The sequence below is a fragment of the Camponotus vicinus genome, unplaced genomic scaffold (assembly GCF_025532165.1).
Source record: "Camponotus vicinus isolate PSW18456_S1 unplaced genomic scaffold, iyCamVici1.0 SCAF_11, whole genome shotgun sequence".
Taxonomy (NCBI): Eukaryota; Metazoa; Arthropoda; class Insecta; order Hymenoptera; family Formicidae; genus Camponotus; species Camponotus vicinus.
The window spans coordinates 3084005-3109157 of record NW_028141947.1 but is presented as its reverse complement, the minus strand read 5'-3'; the positions used below and the strand labels follow the sequence as shown (position 1 = coordinate 3109157).

The window sequence follows — 25153 nt, the reverse complement described above, 5'->3', positions numbered from 1 at the left end:
AATCACTAAAATCACTAAACTTTTAAATTCAATAGATTTTTATTTGTCATCACTTACAAAATTATTTGTAAACATTCCTTGAAGACAAAAGAATTGTTAAGTAAAATATAGTGCAACACTATGCACATAATATGATAGAACACATAGTACAATAAAAGTGATTTTATTTTTGTTTTAGCAATTTTGTCTCGATATTTTTTCGCTTTTTCACAGGGATCAGGAAATTATTGATTTATTTTAATAAAAATCTTGAATTGAGATTTACTTAGTTATTTAGTGTCGCGGAGAATAATATATTCCATGTACGATTCATTTTGAAAGAAAAATTAATTATTTCTGAAACTGAGGCACTATCATCCGTATTTGGCTCTCTCTTATTAATCCGAAAAATTTAAATTTATATTTCACATTTAGAACTTTACTAAAAAATTTTAAAATTTGTGTTACTTTATTCGATTACTGACAAATTTTTTATGAAAATGCGAAACTTATTTAAAAATCTACATTAATTGATTTTAAATGTTTATAAAATTTTAAACCGGTTTCTTACGGGATACTTAAAATTTTGACTCTGAGAAAAGAAAGTTGTAATTTTTATAATTTATAATTATTATTTATTCCTATTAAAATTTCCTATTTAAAATTATTTTATGTATTATATATATATATTATATATATTAATATTATATATATGTATATATATTGGGTTGGCCAATAAGTCCATGCGGGTTTTTACATATAAATGAAAGCCAATTAACGTAATTAAATTGATGTAAATAATTTTCTACGCTCAATTTTTTGATATCTGGAGAACTCAAAAAAAATTTGCCGATACAATCTCATAATAATAAAGTTTATAAAATTTCATTTGAATGCATCATATTATAAATTATAAAAATTCTCAAATTTTTGGTAAAGGAATATATTACTTTTAAATAGTATAAAAAAATTTAAATATATATATTTATATATATTTATAGAATTTTCTATTCTACGCGACGGTGACCTCTTTTGGTTTAGACCGGCGCGAAATAGACGGGCCTGCTTTCTTACGGCGCTCGGCCGCTAGCACGCATTTGAAGTAGAAAAAACGGCACCATGCTTTGCTATTACATACCGTTTCTCGATCAAAACGTCTGTTAACGACCTCAGAAGTTGTATGTTTATGACATACGTATTTATTACAATATCGCGTACCCCAAGTGTTGTCAGTCTTTGGAAGGTTCTCGAGATATTAAGAAGTTATAACTGCACATATATTTTTCATGTTACAACGATAATAGTGGATAAAACATTGATTAATTGCAGCTAATTATTATAACGAAACATACACTTGGATAGAATTTATGGTATACCTCAAAACACAGTAAGTCATTAAAAATTATGTTTACTTCTCTGTATTATCTTATTTCCTTCTTCTATTAAATCATGATAGAGACAGTGCTGTGTTTAAGTTTGTACTTTCTAAGAAAAATATATTTTTACAGATATCTAAGTAGTATCATGTTTCTAAAACTATTATTAAGTTTAACAATCATCATCGCATCAGCCTTTTCAATGCACTACAGCACACACTTACAATCATCCTATATGATACCGAAACAAAATGATATCATTCTTACATCACATGTTAAAGAGGATACTTTTGTCGGCAACTATACTATGAGTATTCAGATATTACAATCAAGGCGAAGCATACACTTGCAATTAGACGTAAAACGTGTTATCGATATAATGGTGATTAATGATCCAAAATATTTAGAAATGATCGTTTATAAACCGATAAAATCTTTGTATAATAATGATATGAACGTTACTGAATATATATTCATGAATGACCTAATGCCGGGAGATTACGTCATACAATTAGTCTATAATATAACTGATGATGCAGGCCTAAAAATGTTTTATAAAAGAGGTGAACGACAATGGTAAGTAACTATTAAAATGTTAAATATATAATAATTACAGGTTCATGAAAGAATCTTGATACAGCATTCTATTTCAAAAAGTATTTCTTAAGAAAAGACATTTATATAAACATGTGTGTGTGTGTGTATCTGAAAAGTTCCTATTCCTAATTATATATTTCCTAAGATCTTAGTAACAAATTTTGCAATTTATTATTATTATCATTATTATTATTATTATTATTATTAAAATGAATGTAAACTGCAAATAAAAATTAATTTAATTAAAGTAATCAGCAATACTACACGTCTTATATATCATTTTATCGTCAACAGTCAGACAAATTCAAATATTCCGGTAGTATTTCGAATTGTTTCCAAAATCTAAATAATATAATTCTGAAGGATTTATGTTTATGTTTGTATAGAACTTATTTTTATTTGAAGTTTAAAATTTTGGCAAATATTTAATTTTTATACTGTTTACTAATACCAATCTTTAGGAAATTTATTACAGATATCTAATGAAGTCTATTACCGGGGCATTACATCATAAAATTAGTCTGTAATATAGCTGATGATATAGACCTAACTAAAAAACTTCTATAAAAATTATAATAATTCGGAACAAAAATATTTCTAGACACATATTTACATGAATTTGTTTATTCTTATAGTCCATAGAAGTCATTAACAAAATTTGATTAGATGCTGAACATTCACTCAATTTTCATAAACATTTTATATATAAAATTAAATATATAAGTTATACTTATGCTGTTTCATGTATTTAAACGTGCACATACACGCACGCATAATATTATTTAGAAACAATACAATTTTCGCTATAATACGCGAATAACTAAAGTTATCATTAAAATATGTAGTTTCTCCAATATATATAAAATTGTGTATGGAACGATTAATAATATATCAATTAAAATCAATTAAAAAAAGTTTTTATTCTAATATTGTTTTACATTGAAATTTATTTTAATTTTATTGTGTGTGTGTGTGTGTGCGTTAAAATTTTGTTACTAAAATACTAAAATATTAACTATTAAATATTAACTATTTATTTTGTATCTGTATATTCTAAAATAAATATTTTATAACCACTATGTCAAAATTATTATATCAAAATCGTTATTAGGTTATATAATGTTATATAATGTTATACAAGATATCGAGCAAAAGAGTAAGAAGAACTCTATGCCGTAATTTTATATATATATATATATATATTATTCTTATATAAATTACATCCGTATATCTTCTCTTTATATAATTTTTAATATTACTATGTAATTGTCGAAAATTAATTCATATTTGTAAATGTAATAGGTTCGCAGCGTATGTTGATACTGTTGGGATCGAACACATAGTTTCACATATGCCCAAATCTTCGACAGCCATCTTGCCCTATAATATTAGTATAGAATATTATCCAAACTACAGAGTTTTATCAAATATACCGATAAAAACAATAGAAATGAATGAAAACAAAAACATGATGATGACATATTTTAGTGCTACACTCGTAAACCCTAATTATTTTGTATTTTTGACTAACTTAATTCTCTCTTATACCTGGTACAAATGAAAGTGTCAGAGTTGATATGTGGTGTAGAATGGACTGCGCATTTGCACACGAATTTGCTGAAAATATAACACTGTACTTATTTTATGAATGGAAACGGCTGAATGAAACTTGGCAAATAAATCACATTGTAATTCCTGATTTTCAAAACGAAAGCATCGTAAATCTGGGCCATATTCTTTTTAGGTAATTATAAAATTAAAAAAAATTAATATGTTTCGGAAAATGAAAAAAAAGATAACAATTCTTCGTATCTAAAATTATCTACATATCTCTCTTTTGTCTACTTTTATATTTTAAAAAATAAGCAAAATCGAATATATTTAAAAAAAATAAGTAAAATCGAATATGAGAAAATGAAAAAAATATACCTAAACGTTTATTATATATTCAATGTAAATCAATTTATACGAAAAATAATATTAAAATATTGTATATATTTTATAATCACAAAATTAAAACTTACAAATATTAAGCAAAGTATTATATTAAAATTTATTATATTAAAGTTATACATATAATATTTTTTATCGATCAATAATTAAAAAACTTATATATATATATATTGGAAACGAGTATTTATTTTGTCATTCAGTGAGTCATTCATATGCGCAGACATTATAAAACATTAATATATAATTAATATGTTAATTTATAGAATTATTTAATTATAAAGTTGCTAATACAATATTTTCAACAAAAATAAGCATTCTATAAAACATATTTTTAATTTTCAGAGAAGCAGATATTATCTACAATAAGAATATAGATTCTGTTGCGAGTAAAATCAAAGTTGCCCACTTCATAGCCCATAAAATAATACAAGAATATTTTTATTTTGAAAATCCACTTTGGTTATCAACTGACGCTTGATTAGCTGAGGCTTTTGTAACATTTCTTGGATTATATGTCATCAATAAGGTTACTTTAAGCATCCTTTAGCGCAAAACTTGCTCATTTGCAAATAATATGATAGTTAAAGATATATATATATATATATATATATGTATATATATATATATATATATATATATATATATATATATATATATTGCAAAAATTCTTTTTATAATTTTTTAGCTTTATCATAACATATAAATTTTTTATCAAAATATTACGAATCAAAATATTACGCAAAGGTTTTATATCTACAAAGAAAAATGATAATTTTTTTAAAGATGCTAATTTTTCAAGTAAACCTGCAACATACATGGATAATATAATTTAAAATATTCTTACATTTTTATGTTTCTTTTATTTGTCAAAGTTGCTATATTATATTTGCCCGACAGCTTTAAATTATTATATAAATAGAAGAGAAATTATCATTCAGATCATATAAATTATACATAAAATTGTTATAAAGTTATGCATGTATACATATCAAATTGTAATAAGATAATTTTGCTATATAATATATTATAAATAATTCTAGAAATATTTAATTTAAAAGTTACATCGCGTAATCATTTTTATTATTAATATATGATATTTTTAGTTTATTTATTCTATATTTTAAGAGTATAAGAGTAACAAATATTTTTACGTAGACGTAGAAAGTAGCAGCTCTAACGTATATTGCTATTGTGTGTTAAATCTAATATTAATTAAGTAAATACATTAAAACTATTTTCTATAGGCTCACCCGAGTACCCGGATGATGGACTTGTTTGTGGTACAAATTCAACACGAATCCTTTCATTTCGATACTAAATATAATACATCACTTTATAACACACCATTCGACAGTTCTTTTGAAATTCCCCATTACATTAGAGGTATGATAATATAATTAAGAACTGATCATGCGTAAATATTGATTATAAATATTTAAAAAAATATATAGAATAACTGATAAAAAATTTAATTTTATATATAATAGCTTCACTATATATATATATATATATATATATATATATATATATATATATATATATATATATACAATTCATAGATTTATGTATGTACTTGACATTATAAGCTTATACATATAGATTTAAATATACAGGATATCTTTTTAATTTTACACCGTAATAACTCGAGAATATGGTGTTTTAGAAAAAAATGTCTCAAATAAAAGTTGTAAGGTTTGGAAGAGGAAAGAAGATAGGAATATTAGCTGGACCTTGGATGTAGGTCATGTCGAGGTCAACTTAGCTTTTCTAAATGAGACTACCTAATTTGTTCTAGATAAAACGATTCCTTACAATATTTAAAAAAAAATTAAAAGGATAATATATTGAAAAATTGAATAATTTACAAGATATTTTATACTTTTTTACTTTTACTGATGATTTGTTTGTCACGAAGGCGGATAAAGGTCAGGTCACAGTAGTCATGGATAGGTTTGATTATGTGGATAAAATGGAATCTTTTTTGGGTGATCAATCTACTTATAAAAAGCTGAAAAAAGACCCGAATAGAAAATTAACTAATAAAATAAATACTCTTGTTAAATCTTGGCGGGATAATGACATAATTAATGAGTCCACATATAGGAAATTGAACTCCACTAATGGTAATCTTCCACGATGTTATGGCTTGCCTAAGATTCATAAAACTGGTTTCCCATTGCGGATTATTGTGTCAACACTTGGAAGTCCGTTATACAATGTCGCGAAATACATTCATGATATACTACAGATTTCGATTTTGGAACCTAAATCTCATATTAAGGATGGTTGGACATTTGCTAAGAATTTGAAAGATAAATCTATTAATGATGACGAAATTATGATTTCACTTGACGTCGCTGCATTATTCACTAATATTCCTAAAGAGTTGGTTTTGAGTGCTGTGACTAAACGTTGGGATCATATTGCTCCTAACACGAAGTTTAATTGTTCTCAGTTTTTATACGCGATAGAAACGGTTTTGGATTCCACTAGTTTTTCGTTTAATGGACAGTTTTATGAGCAGATTTTTGGTAGTCCTATGGGATCTCCCCTGTCACCTATTCTGTCAGATATCGTGATGGATGATTTAGAGACGCATTGCTTAAATTTGTTGAGTTTTAATGTTCCAATATATTATAGATATGTGGATGACATTTTTACCATTATTCCACGTACAAAGGTGGATGAGATAAAATTGACCTTTAATAACTATCATCCATGTTTGACATTTACTCATGAAATGGAGTCTGATTCGTGTATTAATTTCTTAGACACGACTGTCATTCGTTCAGATGGTCGTCTTTTGACTGATTGGTATAGAAAACCCATGTGCTCTGACAAATACATTAATTTTCATTCTAATCATCCGTTTAAATATAAAATGAACACCATTTATAATTTCGTTGACCATGCTATTTTATTATCTGATGTTAGGTTTCATTTTAAGAATGTAGATATTGTGAAACAGATTTTATCCAACAATTGTTTTCCAACTCAAATTATTGATCGTTACGTCAAAAAAAGACTTGATTTTTTGAAGCATCGTGATGACGTAAATATGAATACTGAGCGTGATAATTCAGTCACACCTTCCTACATCTCTCTACCGTTTGTGGATGGCTTGAGCGACGGGATTAGTCGTGTGTTTAAAAATATGGGTCTTAAAGTTGTTTATAATGTACCTAAGAAACTTGATGCATTGATTAAACGTGGGAAAGATAGATTGCCTATTAACAGCAGGACGGAAGTTGTTTATAAATTGGATTGTAAAAATTATAATACATCATATATTGGCCAAACGAAGAGACATTTACGTACTCGTGTTAAAGAGCATTTTAATAATATCAAAGTGCACGCAAGTAATCTTTCGGTCATCAGTAAACATAAATTGGAATTTAACCATGACTTCGATTGGTCAATGCCAGTTATTTTACATAATGAAAAACATGTGAGAAAGAGAGAAATTGCTGAAATGTTCTTTATTAAAAAGTTTGACAACACTATTAACTTACAAAAGGACACTGAGAATTTAAACAATATTTATGATAAACTAATAAAGGTCGTTTAGTCTTTCTCAGTTAGTTGGATGGAGAGGTTGACACGATGAAATCTTGACACAGTGATTTCCTTTTCTCTCACAATATATAATAGCTAACTAAGGCTCTGTATGTATATGAATTTTTCGCTTATTTTTATTATCAATTTAATGTATGTTAATTACTTCTTATAATACTGTATAAATATTTTAGTTCACTTGATAAGGACCAAAACCTTGGTCGAAACGTCGTGATATATTACCAACAATAAATTTGCCAGTGTGGTCGATCTAACTTACGTCTTTTATTTTATTTACTGGCGACATTGAAGAATTTAACATTATTTATACTTTAAGTCAAGATTTTATATAAATCATAAAATATTTCGTCAAATATTTATTTTTCGATTATCTTACATCAATATTATGCACAGAATAATGAGAGGAATCAATTGATAAAGAAAACACAATTGTTAAAAATGTTTAAAATTGTTAAAAAAATATAATTAAAAATTAAATCGTAATTGGCAAATTAGAGCCACAGCGCGGTAGTTGGAGTGTAGGGACGAAACAACACTTCTTTCTTTCTGATTACTCGTATATTTATCAAGTTAAAAATGATTACATTAATAAACAACGAACGTTTCATCTTTTGATCCCTCTTCAGCGCAATGTTAACAATATGTATTACAAAGTATTATACGGTGACGCATTATAAAAATATCTATCCTCGATGCATAGATGACTTTAAATTGTCTCGCAGAAATCTGGTAAGCATATTGTTTCCAATAGTTTCTCAAATTATTGTAATTGTACTGTGCCAATGTGTTCACAAGAAATCGGATTTCTGCGCTTTTTACAATTGATAAAGGTATGATTATGTATGGTTCTCTCATGTTGGTTTGAGATTCAATAATGAAACATTCGTTTATTGTGAAATATTTTTTTCCAAAAAGCCATATTTTCGAGTTATTACGTGTATGAATGTTAGAGTGGGACACTTTGTATATACTTATCGCAGGTATATTTAACTATATGTATATATATATATATATATATATATATATAATTATAGTAAAAAGGCGTAGGCAAAACTCTCAGCGAGGATTAAGATTAGAGAATTAATTTCGCTTTGTCTTACAAAGTACTATATATTGCATGGACGCAGTGAGTTACGCCCCTTCCCCCACCTTTATGGAAGGGTTTCTCTTCCGGAAGATATAACGCAACTCTATTTCTGATTTAAAAATAAAATTTTGTTTGGATTACATTTTATAAATAAAAAAATATCTTATTATAAGTTACTGTATGATAAACAAACCTTATATACATACACAATGTTTTTAATATCACTTTACAATGTCTAAAAGAAGCATTAAAATGATCAAATTTTAACTTGTTATATTTTCTAAAGTAACGCCATCCTCCACTTATTTTTTGAAATTACTCAAGAGAACCTTCTTTATAACATATTCAAACAGCGATAAAATCGGTGATGTAACTCTCTATGCACTTTTACTACAATTATTAACTATTATTTACTATAACAATTAACTTATTCATGTTCTGATAAAAATTATATAATTTAAATTATGTAATTATAGCATCCAGTCTATTGCGTATGTTGCAACACATGCTTACTGAAGAGATATTCTGGCAGGGTGTCCGCATAGAAGGAAAGGATGAGTATATGGAATATACCCCCCGGGTAAAGGATAAGTAATATACTGTACTACTATAATTACTATATTACAGAATAGTAAACATGATGATTGATTGATTATAGATTTTATAAAAGTCTCAAATATTACGAGGGTGGGGTGATAAGTTTCCGGCCTGATAAAGAAAAAAACAGTTTTTTGGATTTTTTTAATTTTAAGAAATTAGGCTCTGTATATTAAAATATAAACTTAAATTTAAACAGGCCATCAGAGCCAAACGCGGATGGTAGTGCGTAAGTTCAGAGCCTAATTTCTTAAAGTTATTTAATTCACGCCGGCGGAAGATGGCGTTATACTTTAATTTAATATATATTTGTAGGCGACCGAGAAGTATCGAGTTGAGGGGTCTGAATAGCTCAGTGGTAAGAGTAGTCGCCCGGCAAGCGAAAGACTCGGGTTCGATTCCCAATTCAGCGACTTTCAGCCCGATATTTTTCTCGCCTACAACACTACAGGGGGCAAATAGAGGGATAATAATTAAATAATTTCTCGAATTGAGAATTATTTAAAATTTGCTTGGTATCGTACCAAGAAAATTTTGTGCCCTGTGCACACAAATAAATTTCAACGAAAACTTAATTCTCGTTGAACTTACGCACTACCATCCGCGTTTGGCTCTGATGGCCTGTTTAAATTTAAGTTTATTTTTTAATTTTATTTTTCAACATAATCTCCACAAAGACTAATACATTTTTCATAACGGTGCTCTAATGCAGTGATACCAATTTTATAGTGCGATTCGTCGACTTCCTCGTTGCTCTTAAATTTTTTTCCACCGATGTTTTGAGGTTAGGGAATAGATTATAGTCGCTGGGTGCTAAATCTGGCGAATAAGACGGTTGGGGAAGCAATTCGAACTTTAATTCGTTGATAGAAAAAAATTTAAGAGCAACGAGGAAGTCATTAACGCTGTAAGTGGGTATTTTGAGGAGCTCGACGAATCGCACTATAAAGTTGGTATCACTCCATTAGAGCACCGTTATGAAAAATGTATTAGTCTTTGTGGAGATTATGTTGAAAAATAAAATCAAAAAAAATCCAAAAACTGTTTTTTTCTTTATCAGACCGGAAACTTATCACCCCACCCTCGTATGATTATTTTTATTTAAACTTACATCGTTTCTTTCATACTTTATTATCTAACTACACAATTCCTTTCACCTTTAATGTCATTAAATATGCAAGATTCTTTCAATTTATATATATAATTATCTTTTAAAAGTAATCAGAGTTGGCCATTCCTAGTTAAATTATAATTTAAACTAAAGCACCAAATATTTATATAAAAACTATAAATTATATAAATAATTATGTAATTAATTATATATTTAATTAAGTATAAAATAATTAATGTAGCAATTTTATATATTATAGTAATATTTCTCATAATACCTTTCGTCGACACATTACTAAATTTTGCATAAATTTTGTTTTAATTTCAGCAACCGATATTCCGACTATTTTAGTGAACTTATGAAGAACCTTATATTTACAAATGTACCTGGAAACATTTATAGTGCTGTGGGCTATATAATTAGAATTTGGACAAAACAAAAGTATTATTCTGTATTGAAAATAACACGAGATTATAATTATCCTATAGAATTGATAGATGCAGTATTGATAAATGTATCGATACACAATTTAAATAATTTGAAAAATTTTTATATACCTGTAACGTCCCAGTCAGCAAAGTCTGTTCAAACAGATTTTGTCAATTTCTGCTACAAATTTTTGTCGACAGTAAGATTGCAGATTTTATAAAAAATTTGTTATATCAAATAATGATAACAGAATGTCAGCAGAAATGTTACAAAACCTGCTGACATAATTTGATAGCAGAAATTGAACAGGATTTGTTTAAAATTATCATAGCAGATTGGTGGCAGAAATCGAGCAAGATCTGCGCAACACAGTTTGATATCAGATTGGTTGCAGAAACCGAGCAGGATCTGCGCAATGAAATTTGATATCAAATTCTCGGCAGATATCGAGTAGAGCCTGCTGATATAACTGACGGCAGATTGATGGCAGAAATTGAACAGGATCTGTGCGACGCAATTTGACAACAGATTGTCGGCAGAAATCGAGCAGGATAGCAGAAATTTAACAGGATCTGTGAGGCGCAATTTGATAGCAAATTGATAACAAAAATCGAGCAGAATCTGCGCACACAATCTCTGATAGCAGATTGACGGCAGAAACGGAACAGAGTTTGCATGATTCGATAGTTCCTTCACTTACCGCTACGTGAGCTGTACTTTCTCGTAATCTAATTTCTGTCAGAAATATATATAAAGTCGCGAATATGAATAAAAGACTAAAATTATAGTAATTATCATTTTAATTTCTATCACTTTAATTTCTGATATCTGATACAAGTAGATGAGATTCAGAATATTAAACTGATTGGAATCAATATGATAAATAGAAAATTATTCATGTACTGCTTATTTGAGGCATAAAGCAAGAATTTAATTCTAAATAAATTACATCTCCAGTTTTACAAGTTACATTTACTTTTATCATTTACTTTATTATTAATTTAATTAAATTAAATTAGTCCTTCGCTATATGAGATATAACTACGATATAACATATATTACATTAACATATATTACGATATAACATATGACATATATGTCATTTTAGAAGAAAATTGTAATTAACTTGCCGATAATATTCTTATTTAGCACTTGTAATCAATTTTGTTGCATTTATATAATATTAATAAAAGTAAGCGCAAATCTTGTGCGGTTTCTGCTGTCAATTTGCCATCAGGTTGCATGCGTAGATTCTGCTCGGTTTCTGTTGGTAATCTAACATCAAATTGCATCGCGCAGATCCTGTTCAGTTTCTGCCGACAGTTTGTTGACAGGTTATGTTTTACAGACTCTGTCGCCAAAACAAAAGCTTAATGCGGACAGATGGCTATGGTTCTGGTGTGGGATTCTGATCGAATTTGCTGCCAATCTGCTGCCAACCTGCTAACATTTTTCTTACTGGGATATATTACATTAACATATATTACGATATAACATATGACATATATGTCATTTTAGAAGAAAATTGTAATTAACTTATACTACACAGACGCATCACAATTTTGTTGCTGATTTTGATAGTATTTTTTTGCACCGTTTTTTGTCTTCTGGATTAAGGTTCTATAAAGTTAAAGAGGATGGCTGGATACTTTTTAATATACAACAAACTGGTATGTTTGCAATAAATTTATTACATTTTATCATATATACACATTAAAGAGAAAAAGTTTACTTTATTAAAAATATTATTTATTATGTATTATTATGTATTATTATTATGTATTATATACATTATATATATATATATATATATGTGTGTGTGTGTGTGTGTGTGTGTACGTGTGTATGTGTTTGTGTGTGTGTATGTGTGTGTACACAAAAACACAATATACAGGTGCCCGATAATAATCACCGAACCTCTCGTGTGCAGGTAGAGTGGATTAAACTGAGTAGAAGAATCCTTTATCGTTTTGCGATCTTTGCAATAAATTAATGAAATTAATAAATGAGAAATTAATTGAAGAATCGGTTTAGAATATTAGTATCAAGTTACAGTGGGATGGCTCCCGTTGCTGCGTGCTTTTTACTCGCTTGCATTGGCCGATCATTTTTAATTAATTTTTCATAAATTATTACGAAGATTGCAAAACAGTAGGGGACTTTTCTACTCAATTTAATCGTTCTAATTGTACACATCGTTCTAATTGTACACGAAAGGTTAGGCGATTATTACCAGACATCCTGTATGTGTATGTATGTGTGTATATATGTATGTGTATGTGTATGTATGTGTATGTATGTGTATGTACGTGTGTATATATGTATGTATGTATGTTTATAAATAAATTTTTATTTTTTAATAAAAGATCTATTACTCTCTCTTACTATATATTAAATAATTTACTATATTTACAAAATAATTTAATTTAATAAAACAATAATAAATACATATCATTGATAATTAATATAAATATTGATTAGAGATACAAATCTTTGCCGCCCTAATGTAAAAGTAAATTCCGAAAATATTTTTCTTCGGAAAATACGGGAAAATATTTAAAACATTCCACGACCACTAGATACCAATAATAAGTGATGAAATTTTGAGTGACATAAAAAGCAAAAAAACTTTAACTCACATAAGTTTGCAATTTTCCATGTGAAGCGAAATGTACCATATCTCGGACATAGGTGGGTTAGTTTTTTTTGAGTTGGTGTGCAAAGGGTAGGAGCGAAATCCTATGCCTACGCGTTTAATTAAAGAGTAAACTATTTCATTTATATAAGTTACTAATATAACCTGTGTAGAGTTGTTATTAATCTTTTCTTGTTAGTCTTTTTTTTGTAATTATTTTTAGTATATTGTAGATTCATCTTTAATAAGGCGAAGACTTAATATATATATTCAAGTATTATTTGTAAGATGTTGTTTTATGGAAAAAAAATTCAGTTTCGTCCCTGTTTGAATAATGATTTATTTACATTTATGATAAATTCGAGATTAAGCGTGTATTCAGCTTAGGGGAGAAGTATATTGGCTATAACATTGTTTATTAATGTTATCTATTAGTCGTAAAATTCTTAATTTTTCTCGTATTTTTCGCTAAAAATACTTTCGGAATTTATTTTTACTTTATGGGATTTATCTTGTCTAAATTCTGCTCTTTCTATACAATATATTGAATAAAGAAATTATTAATTTTTAAATTACTAATTTTTAATGTTTAGTAATTTAATAATATCTTTTGCATTAAATTGAAATGTGCAATTTTACAATTTCGTAAAATTTTTGAGTCTGCAATGCATTTACACATGCATTCTTCTGTTACGTCCAGACCCTGGAATGGATGGGCCGTATGGAAGGACGGAACTTACTTACCCCGTGACACACTTTATTCGGGCGTGTGTATGGATCGGGTCGAACGAATGTGAAGGGCCTGACACAGGTCAGCGACGAAGGTCTCTATAACGCTGCGTTTTTAAGCCTATTCGTTCGGTGGTCCCTTTTCGATAAAGGAATTTAATCCTTGTTATGCGGGATGGGACCTAGTGCGATCTCAGGATTTAGGGAAGAGAACGGGTTAAATAATTAAATTATACATTAAATTAAAAATACATATATTATGCAAAAATAAAGAAAGAAAAATACATCTTAGCAGTTGCTATGCGTGAGTGGGTATCTGTGTGTGTATGTATATATTCACGCGGGTGTTACAATCGTTCGGAGGTCATCAGTCAGAATATATAGGGAAGAATTTACGTTAAGAATTAAATTCTGACTGGTTAATACAATATACATATAATTAATATAATATAAGAAATAAAATAAAATAAAAAGTGAATGTGTAATAAAAATATGAATAACGCTTACTCATTAGAAGAAGTATAGAATTCGTCGCTTGCGCATATGTGTGTGTAGGTTATAGGAAGTGGGGAATTATGTACAATTTATTGGGTGAGGGAAAAAACGAAGGGTCAGAGTTCTTCAATCCTAGCTGTGGAAGGGGGAAACCTCCTCCAGAGGGCTTGAACAGGGACAGCTAAAGGGAGTTGATAACCCGGGAGGTACCAGGGGATGACGGAATCGGAAGGGGCGGTGGTTATGAGATTAAGTAGGTCTTGGTGTTTAACTCGGCCTGGGCCCACGCAGAATGTTCCTTCAGGTATGGGGAGATCGAAGAAGGGGAACTGAGATAAGAAATAATTTAGAGAATCAGGATGGGGAGATTCAGGTGTTTCGTTATGGTGAGGATGTTCCGACGGGGAATCGGGAGGGGAATCGAAGTCGTGGGGATCCTCTTCAAGGTCGGGAAGATCTCTCGCAAAATCTTCCAGAGCCTCGCCGAATTCAGAAAACTCTGAGGAGGTGGAAGGGGAAGGAGGGTCTGAATCAAGGGTGATGACAGGTATGGGAGGGGTACGCTCCCGGACAGGAGGTGAGGGGAAACGAGGGGGTTCGGGAGAGGAGACTGGAGAGTATTTAGGAGGTGAGGGAGTGTCGAGTAAGTCGAGATTTCGTAAACTATTATTACTATTATTACTATGATTGGTAATATTATTACTATTGTTGTGTGGGGTAGATGGGGAGTCCGTTAAGTTTTCTGTTTCTACACTATTATTCGGGGTTTGGTTCGCAACAAGAAGTGTGGTTCTCTTGGCCAATTTCTTTTTGAGGGCTCTATTCCAACGATTCCGGCGCCGCAACTGCGCTCTGCGTTTACCGTGGCCCGGCACTAATAATAATTCAACGGTAAGTGAGGGAGTTTGAAATATCGTCAAGAGGTCTTGCTAACTAATTACCGTTAACTATATTACCGTTGTCATTGGGAAAAGATACTTGAATCTTAGACGGGATAGTAGCCCGTTTATAAACTTAAATTTAAAGTGTTCTTAATTGTGGATTACTGATGACAAAGAAATATAAGTGAAGGGATAGTTAAGAGAGGAGAACAAAAATTGAAAGAAAGTAACGTAAATTCCAAATGGTTTTTAAGAAAAGTTTCGAATTTAGGAGTGTTCGATAGAGAGTCAGTCTTCGGAGATGTGAGCCGGATTAAAAATCGTTCGTGAACCGCCTTCAGGAGATTCTAGACAAACGAGAAATCGTTTGTGAACCGCCTTGTGGAGATTCTAGACAAACAGGGAGATCGTTCGTGAACCGCCTTGTGGAGATTCTAGACGAACGAGAAATCGTTCGTGAACCGCCTTGTGGAGATTCTAGACGAACGAGAAATCGTTCGTGAACCGCCTTGAGGAGATTCTAGACGAACAGGGAGATCGTTCGTGAACCGCCTTGTGGAGATTCTAGACGAACGAGAAATCATTCGTGAACCGCCTTGAGGAGATTCTAGATGAACAGGGAGATCATTCGTGAACCGCCTTGTGGAGATTCTAGACGAACGAGAAATCGTTCGTGAACCGCCTTGAGGAGATTCTAGACGAACAGGGAGAGACGAGGAAGATGATCAGGAAGAGGAAAGAGACAAGAAGTAATTAAATGATTATTAAATTGTCGAAATTTATTTTCTATAGATTAGAGAAAAAAAATCGGTCAAGGATCATTCCCAATGACAGTTGGCTAACACGAAAGGGGAATTGAACCGTTAACGATAGATTACTATTGATGGTTATTATGGAATTTTAACTGATCGGGAGTATTATTGATTAAACTCTTATTACCTTAAAGATTTGTAACTCAAATTTCTTAATTACTTAAAGATCGTTTCTCAATCGAATGGGAAGGAGACATAAGGACTGAGAGAGGATTTAGACTTACTACTTATTGAGAGCGTTGATATATATATATATATACAGGGTGGGCCATTTTAATCTATGCACCCAAATTTCTTTGTACCTAAGACAGATACGGAAAAATGATTCAGACAAAAGTTTTATGGTTTCGAGGGGGCCATAAGATGGTATCATTGGTTTGACCTTGAAGAGTTATTTGAAGGTCACATGAAGGTCACCTTTAATTTCTTAAATGGAACCTACTATTTGTCATTGCACATTCTTGTAGCTTATCTCGAGAGCTTTCCAAAACACTATAATTAAGTACTTTTTTGTTAAGTACTTTTTGAGTTATGAGGCTTGAAATAATTTCTTAATTTTACATAAACCGTAAAATATCTTGTAAAATATTCATTTTTCGATTATCTTACCTTAATACTTTTATGTACAAAATAATGAGAGGAATCAATTGGTGTAAAGAAAACACATAGTTGTTTTTAAGAAAAAATATGTAATTTGCAATTAACAATTCCATATTTTTTCTTAAAAACAACTATGTGTTTTCTTTACACCAATTGATTCTTTTCATTATTTTGTACATAAAAGTATTAAGGTAAGATAATCGAAAAATGAATATTTTACAAGATATTTTACGGTTTATGTAAAATTAAGAAATTATTTCAAGCCTCATAACTCAAAAAGTACTTAACAAAAAAGTACTTAATTATAGTGTTTTGGAAAGCTCTCGAGATAAGCTACAAGAATATGCAATGACAAATCGTAGGTTCCATTTAAGAAATTAAAGGTGACCTTCATGTGACCTTCAAATAACTCTTCAAGGTCAAACCAATGATACCATCTTATGGCCCCCTCGAAACCATAAAACTTTTGTCTGAATCATTTTTCCGTATCTGTCTTAGGTACAAAGAAATTTGGGTGCATAGATTAAAATGGCCCACCCTGTATATATATATATATATATATATATATATATATATATATATACAGGGTGTCCTAGACCACCCGTACACCCCTTTTCTTTCAAAAACTAAGCATTTTAGAGAAAAACGTTTTCGACAAAAGTTGTATGGTTTCGAGGGGGCCATAAGATGGTACCATTGGTTTGACCTTGAAGAGTCATTTGAAGGTCACGTGAAGGTCACTTCAATTTTTTTAAATGGAACACCCTATTATTTTTGCATATTCTTGTAGCTTATCTCGATAGCTTTCCAAAACACTATAATTAAGTACCTTTTCGTTAAGTACTTTTTGAGTTATGAGGCTTGAAATAATTTCTTAATTTTACATAAATCGTAAAATATCTTGTAAAATATTCATTTTTCGATTATCTTACCTTAATACTTTTATGTACAAAATAATGAGAGGAATCAATTGGTGTAAAGAAAACACATAGTTGTTTTTAAGAAAAAATATGGAATTGTTAATTGCAAATTACATATTTTTTCTTCAAAACAACTATGTGTTTTCTTTACACCAATTGATTCCTCTCATTATTTTGTACGTAAAAATATTAAGGTAAGATAATCGAAAAATGAATATTTTACAAGATATTTTACGGTTTATGTAAAATTAAGAAATTATTTCAAGCCTCATAACTCAAAAAATACTTAACGAAAAGGTACTTAATTATAGTGTTTTGGAAAGCTATCGAGATAAGCTACAAGAATGTGCAAAAATATATAGGGTATTCCATTTAAAAAAATTGAAGTGACCTTCACGTGACCTTCAAATGACTCTTCAAGGTCAAACCAATGGTATCATCTTATGGCCCCCTCGAAACTATACAACTTTTGTCGAAAACGTTTTTCTTTAAAATGCTTAGTTTTTGAAAGAAAAGGGGTGTACGGGTGGTCTAGGACACCTTGTATAACGATTTAGCCAAGGCGGGTCTCTAGTCGCGGTCGGAGAGGCCCCCGATGCTGGAGAACAGGTGACCTGGTTGATGTTGGACTTCGTTCACTTCGTGCACTTCGCGTTTTTTTTTTTCGGTTAATTTAACTCGCGAAAGCTAAGACTCAGACGCTCAAACTGCGGAAAAAGTACTGGCAGTTGCAGGGGAATTTTTGAGTACGGTGTGACTGTGTCTCGCGTCTTGCGCTCGAGTTTTTAAAGTCATTGCTCCTCCTCTTTTCTGAATAGTGGGAATCCCTTTTGGGCGAATGAGATAATTTCAGTTGCCCCCTTCTTAAAAACAAGGAGGCTGATTTTGGAGGGAAAGGCGGTTCTAAGATTGTAATAGGCTGGCCCTTTGGTTCAAAATTTGGCTCTATCCAGCAGAGAGTGGGAGCTTAGCGGACAGTTTTTATGATTTGCGAGAGTCTTTTCGCGTTTCGGCTAGCGCTTAAGGGTGGCCAGGCGAATTGTTTAGTTTCCCCCCTTTTTTGATTGCCCGCTTAAGATTTTGCAGCCCTGAAGGGTTTCTGTTTTCATAGCTCCACGTGTGGAGCGCTATAAAATTTTATTGCGGTTCTGATTCCGATTTGTTTAAAATTTCTAAGTTCCAACGACTGACCATCCTTAGCTCTAGTTTTTCTTGTATATTTTTGCTTCAAGTCTCTCGATCTCAGATATCCGCTGCAAGGGTTAGATATACATATGTTTATAGTTGGTGCGATTCTTAAGAAGGATCGCTTTGTTACTAGAGTTCCGATGGTTCTAACGGACGTCCCAACTGTAAACATATGCGAGTTCGATTTTATTACAATTCTTTATTTTAGTGGAAATTTTCTATTTATAATAACATGCTGTCCGCGTAGTCTAGACTCATTTATTATTTTTCGTTTCCTTGATTTGGATATCGCCGAGAGTTACCCGCGCACATGGTTATCGTATAGTTTTTGTATAGCTTCAAAGAAAGAAAGGAATCACGACGTCCATCGGACGTAACACTTCAATAAAAATTCCATAAAATTATGTTTTTTATCTTATTGTTAGTATATGCTTAGGCATCATTATTTTATTTAAAATTTAATATTACAACAAAGATTTTTTCTTTACTTCGCTTAAGTCGTTTCTTTAAGTGCACAATATTTTAGCTCTTTAAAATAAGACAATATATATATATATAGTTCTTATATTCGTTCACATATATACTATATGTATATGTATGTGGACGAATATAAGAACTCATTTTATGATTAATAAATCATTTGAAAATTTAATCGACTCATATAGAAATTATGGCAAATTAATTTTATTACTTCGATCATATATATACTTTATATTATTAAATTGCAATTGTGTTTATGCAATTTTTTATTGGTATATACGAATATTCTGTAGTAGATTATATATACGATGTTACGCTACATGATTTTGAACTATTTAAAATACTCCATCATATATAATTTATCATAACATAAAAAATAATGGTTATATGAAATGTAATTAATAAAAAGGCTTTTTTAATATAGTTTCACATGCTTTTATGTCAATATGTAGATAATAACACACACGAATAACGTTACATTATATTATGTAATATAATTTGATATTTATAGTCAAAATTAGTGTAGTTTTAGTAAAATTTTTTGTACAATTATTATAAGCACTCAATCTTAATTCAAAATAATTTTATATATAACATTATACAATTTGTATTTCTATTTATGTTCAATTTTTTTTATCTGTGTTAATATGTACAAAAATATAAACGGATACTATAACTATTGATAGACCCTTTGAAAGAATTATATATGTATATATAGTCGATACAATTTATATATTTATTTTCGGTAGGTTATTATCGAGTCAATTATGATATCGAGAACTGGCGAAGAATTGCAAGTTATCTAAATTCTGAAAATTATACAAAAATACATGTTCTTAATCGTGCCCAAATTATCGATGACGCTTTCCACTTACTTAGTGATAATAGACCAACTTAATTCCACTATATTCTGGAATATTACGAAATATCTATCACGAGAAACAGACTACATCGCATGGTATCCTATGTTCAAAGCCTTAGAATATCTGTCCAATGTCTTCTTTTTTTCGGAAACAAATTTTGAAAACATCAAGGTAAATATTATAAATCGTCAATAATGATGTTAAATATACTAAAACACTTTAAACGTACTATAAAAAATGTTTTACTTATTATATATATTAATAAAATTTACATATATTAATAAATTGTGTGCTTTTATAACAATAATTATCACATGCTTTCCAAAAAGATACAATAAAATACATGTAGATAAAATTATATTTTTTAAATACAGGGTGTCCTAGACCACCCGTACACCCCTTTTCTTTCAAAAACTAAGCATTTTAGAGAAAAACGTTTTTGACAAAAGTTGTATGGTTTCGAGGGGGCCATAAGATGGTATCATTTGTTTGACCTTGAAGAGTCATTTGAAGGTCACGTGAAGGTCACTTCAATTTTTTTAAATGGAACACCCTATATATTTTTGCATATTCTTGTAGCTTATCTCGATAGCTTTCCAAAACACTATAATTAAGTACCTTTTCGTTAAGTACTTTTTGAGTTATGAGGCTTGAAATAATTTCTTAATTTTACATAAACCGTAAAATATCTTGTAAAATATTCATTTTTCGATTATCTTACCTTAATACTTTTACGTACAAAATAATGAGAGGAATCAATTGGTGTAAAGAAAACACATAGTTGTTTTGAAGAAAAAATATGTAATTTGCAATTAACAATTCCATATTTTTTCTTAAAAACAACTATGTGTTTTCTTTACACCAATTGATTCCTCTCATTATTTTGTACATAAAAGTATTAAGGTAAGATAATCGAAAAATGAATATTTTACAAGATATTTTACGATTTATGTAAAATTAAGAAATTATTTCAAGCCTCATAACTCAAAAAGTACTTAACGAAAAGGTACTTAATTATAGTGTTTTGGAAAGCTATCGAGATAAGCTACAAGAATGTGCAAAAATAATAGGGTGTTCCATTTAAAAAAATTGAAGTGACCTTCACGTGACCTTCAAATGACTCTTCAAGGTCAAACCAATGGTACCATCTTATGGCCCCCTCGAAACCATACAACTTTTGTTGAAAACGTTTTTCTCTAAAATGCTTAGTTTTTGAAAGAAAAGGGGTGTACGGGTGGTCTAGGACACCCTGTATATTCTAGATGAAAAATAAATATCTACTTATAAATTAATATTCGAATACAGTATGAACTAATTATAAAAGGTTGGAGGGAAAAAGAGAGAAATTTAAAAATTGCTACCATTTTTAATCACAGCCCGATGTTCATAACGACTAAGATAATTTAAATATCATTAATTTTGAGATAGAAAATTAGTAGGAAATATATATTAGTTATTTATGTGTGTAATACACAAACAGTTAAAAAGTTATTAAATTATTATATATATTATATTATACATTATAATGTTTACATGTAGGATATATGCACTTCTGTATTTATGTGTATGTTATATGATATGGATATGTATAAACGGCATATGTGAATGTGTAGAAGAATACAAATCTGTGTGTAAATTCATGTATAAGTATAGCTGTGTAACAGACATCTTTAGAAAAAGGAAGTGAGAGCTATTTAGTAAGACAGAACGTTCTAATTATACAGGGTGTTCCTAAACTCGCGATAAATATTTTAATGACAAATTTTTTGTAACATTTTAAGATGAAAAGTATAATACGAAAATGTCGAGGCTACAATAGTTTTCAAATGGGAAAAGTTTAAAGATCACGAATGACAGAGCTAGAGTTTCGCGCGCTCAGGGGTGACAAAACGATTAAAAATGCTTCCATGAATTGAATACTTTCGACACTGGTGAAATTATTGTGAAAATATTCAAGAATTTCATAGCCTCGACATAGAATTTTTATAGCCTCTCATTTTTTATAGCCTCAACATTTCCGTATTAGACTTTTCGTTTTAAAATGTTACAAAGAATTTGTCATTAAAATATTTCGCGAATTATCGCGAATTTAGGCACACCCTATATCAAATCATGTAAAATACATTTGCACAAAATATTTTTTTATACAGCAAAAATATAACACAAGAACCGAAAAATTTAAAATTTATATCAAATAACAATATATATATATGTAAAGAAAATATATTTCTTTTAATTCAAATCTGCCGCGCTCCACATGCTCCGTGCGCCTTTTAATAAACTTACGTTAGATGGTGGGATAGGTATGATGACTAGAAGAATTGAAGATAGATATGGATATATAGCTAGAGAGACACAGAGAAAGATTACGTAATCGAGCACATGTGCATAGAAGCAATATAGAGAATAAAAGTTTGGATTAATTAAGATAGATTGTAAAAGTGAACCAAGTCAGCGTAAATAAAGAAGTGATAGTGATAGCTTTAATTGTCGTTTCTTTATTTACAGGTAAGAGTGCACATATTGTAAATAACCATTGTAAATAGTGAATAAATTTTCCTCTTTATTTACAGAGAAACACATCTTGTTATTATTGTCGCTGATACCGCAGCCTAACAGACAACTATCTTATATATATATATATGTATACTTTTAGGTAATAATAGGGAACTTATTGCACGAGTTACTTCGAGACAAACTTGGATACGATGAAGTTTCTAATGAAGACGATTTTAAAAAGAGTTTAAGAATGGAAGCTGCAAAATGGGCATGTTCTCTTGATGAACCCAAATGCAAAGAAACAGCCGGTCATATTTTAAGACGACATCTCGTAAATTCCAAAGAACACACGTAATTTTTCTTACATATTCGATCATTTTAGTTTAATTGCCTTGTAGATATATGTGCAATGTTTAATAAATTTATTGAATATAAGAAAAATATAAGATTAATATGTGCAACACTTTTATAATTTATTATACAAAAATTTATTTCTTGTCGAATTTTCCATAGACTCTTGCCATGGTAGAAAGAATGGACACTCTGTCAAGGTTTAAAAACGTTGTCCTATTCTCTTAGCGATGAAAATTCTCCTTGGTGGGGAGTATATCGTCTGGGAAAAGAAAAATTTAAAACTAAATTTTTAAAATATTTGGCTTGCTCTGAGGATCCACATTTTATCAAAGACTATTTAAATCTAATAAAAAATGATAGTACAACATCGATTATGTTTTTAAAAGATTTTTCCGATAAAGATTATATTAATTATTTTCTTTTTACTATCGCGAAGCACGCGAGGAATCCTGTAGTACTCGACTTCATATTAGAAAAACTTGAGAATATAAGACCCAGGTAATACAGCTTTCTCCGTAAATATATATCTCATTCAATAGTTTATGTATATATCAATAAATTTATTATTTTATTGTTATAGACAAGTCAGCAAATATGCAGCATTTATTGTTATTATTAATCATGTGTATTCTACGAAACAACTCAAAAAGGTAAAAATTGCATGTGCTTATATATATGTAAAATAAATAATCATGATGCGACATAAATATATTATTTAATATTGTTGTTGAATATCAAAATAATCTGTTTTAGATAAACGATTTCTTAACAGATAAACTTATTAATGCAACTAAAGTTGAATTAAATGAACATAAGAAGATATGGATTGCATATACGGAAGAGAGACATGTGAAAGTGAAGTTTATGAATAGCATTATACTAATATATATTCGCTTATTAATCGTTGATTTTTTGTTTTCATACAGAATATATTAATATCACAGTATCTCAAAGATGCGACAAGCAAAAATTAATGTCATCTAATTTCTTTTATAAAATAATCATATTTTTATTTCTAATTTACGAAAATATACTGTTTTCAAATTATTGAAATTTTTAGTGAATGAGAGAGTGAGAAAGAGCGAACGAGCAAGCGAAAGGCAAAAGAGAAAGAGAATTTTTTTACTTGGAAATTTTAGTAATTTTAATAAAAATTTATATAAATTTTAAAAAAAGAATTTGTAAGCTTTGAGATGTTTAAATACCTCTTAGTTAAATAAATTTAAATTTTTTCAATATATGATTGAGAAGATTATTGCGTAATGTGTGATTAGCATACTTCAATATTATATGATGAGTTCAATAATATATGATCTGTTTATTAATCTAAAAATTTAATAACGATAGATTATTATAATATAATGATATTTTCTCTGTGATAGCAATAGCTCTTATAGATTTCTAATTTTATTTTTAAAATCTCTAATTCTAAATTCTGTAAACTTTTATTTGTCAAGAAGGTTACAATATATTATTCATAAACATTCGTTGCAGACAAAAGAATTATTAAATAAAATAGTGCAACACTATGCACATAACATAATAGAACACATAGTACAATAGAATAATGATTTTATTCTCATTTCAGCAACTTTATCTCGATATTTCTTCGCCTACGCTTTTTTAAAGCGATCAGGAATGACTTATTTTAATAAAAATCTTGAATTGAGATTTATTTAGTTATTTAGTATCGCATCGAGAAAAAAATGTATTCCATGTACAACGATTTAATTTGAAAGAAAAATTAATTTTCTCTGAAACTGAGGCACTACCACATTCGCATCTGGCTCTCTCCCACTAAACATGAAATATATATGCAATGTTTCAAAATGCTTCATATAGATTTCAAATGAGACGTTTCATGTCTATGTTTATAATATAATTCATAAGTGTCACAACTAAAATGTTTCATAGTCAGAAATATTTCAAATGAAATATCGCAGTTGATATGTATCTGAAATATTCCAAAATTATATTTCATGTATATTTACA

The 25153-nt window shown here is 29.4% G+C and overlaps 1 pseudogene across 1 annotated transcript; it reads left to right on the top strand.

The window, feature by feature from the left end:
- Positions 1–1503: 1503 nt before the first annotated feature.
- LOC145961227 (aminopeptidase N-like) lies at positions 1504–24589 on the top strand (annotated as a pseudogene). Its single transcript, XR_014435599.1, has 12 exons — positions 1504–1931; positions 3255–3696; positions 4248–4431; positions 5150–5288; positions 9045–9132; positions 10604–10840; positions 12227–12375; positions 20195–20479; positions 22965–23158; positions 23321–23659; positions 23742–23811; positions 23915–24589. The product of XR_014435599.1 is annotated as an aminopeptidase N-like (transcript).
- The last annotated feature ends 564 nt before the right edge of the window (positions 24590–25153 follow it).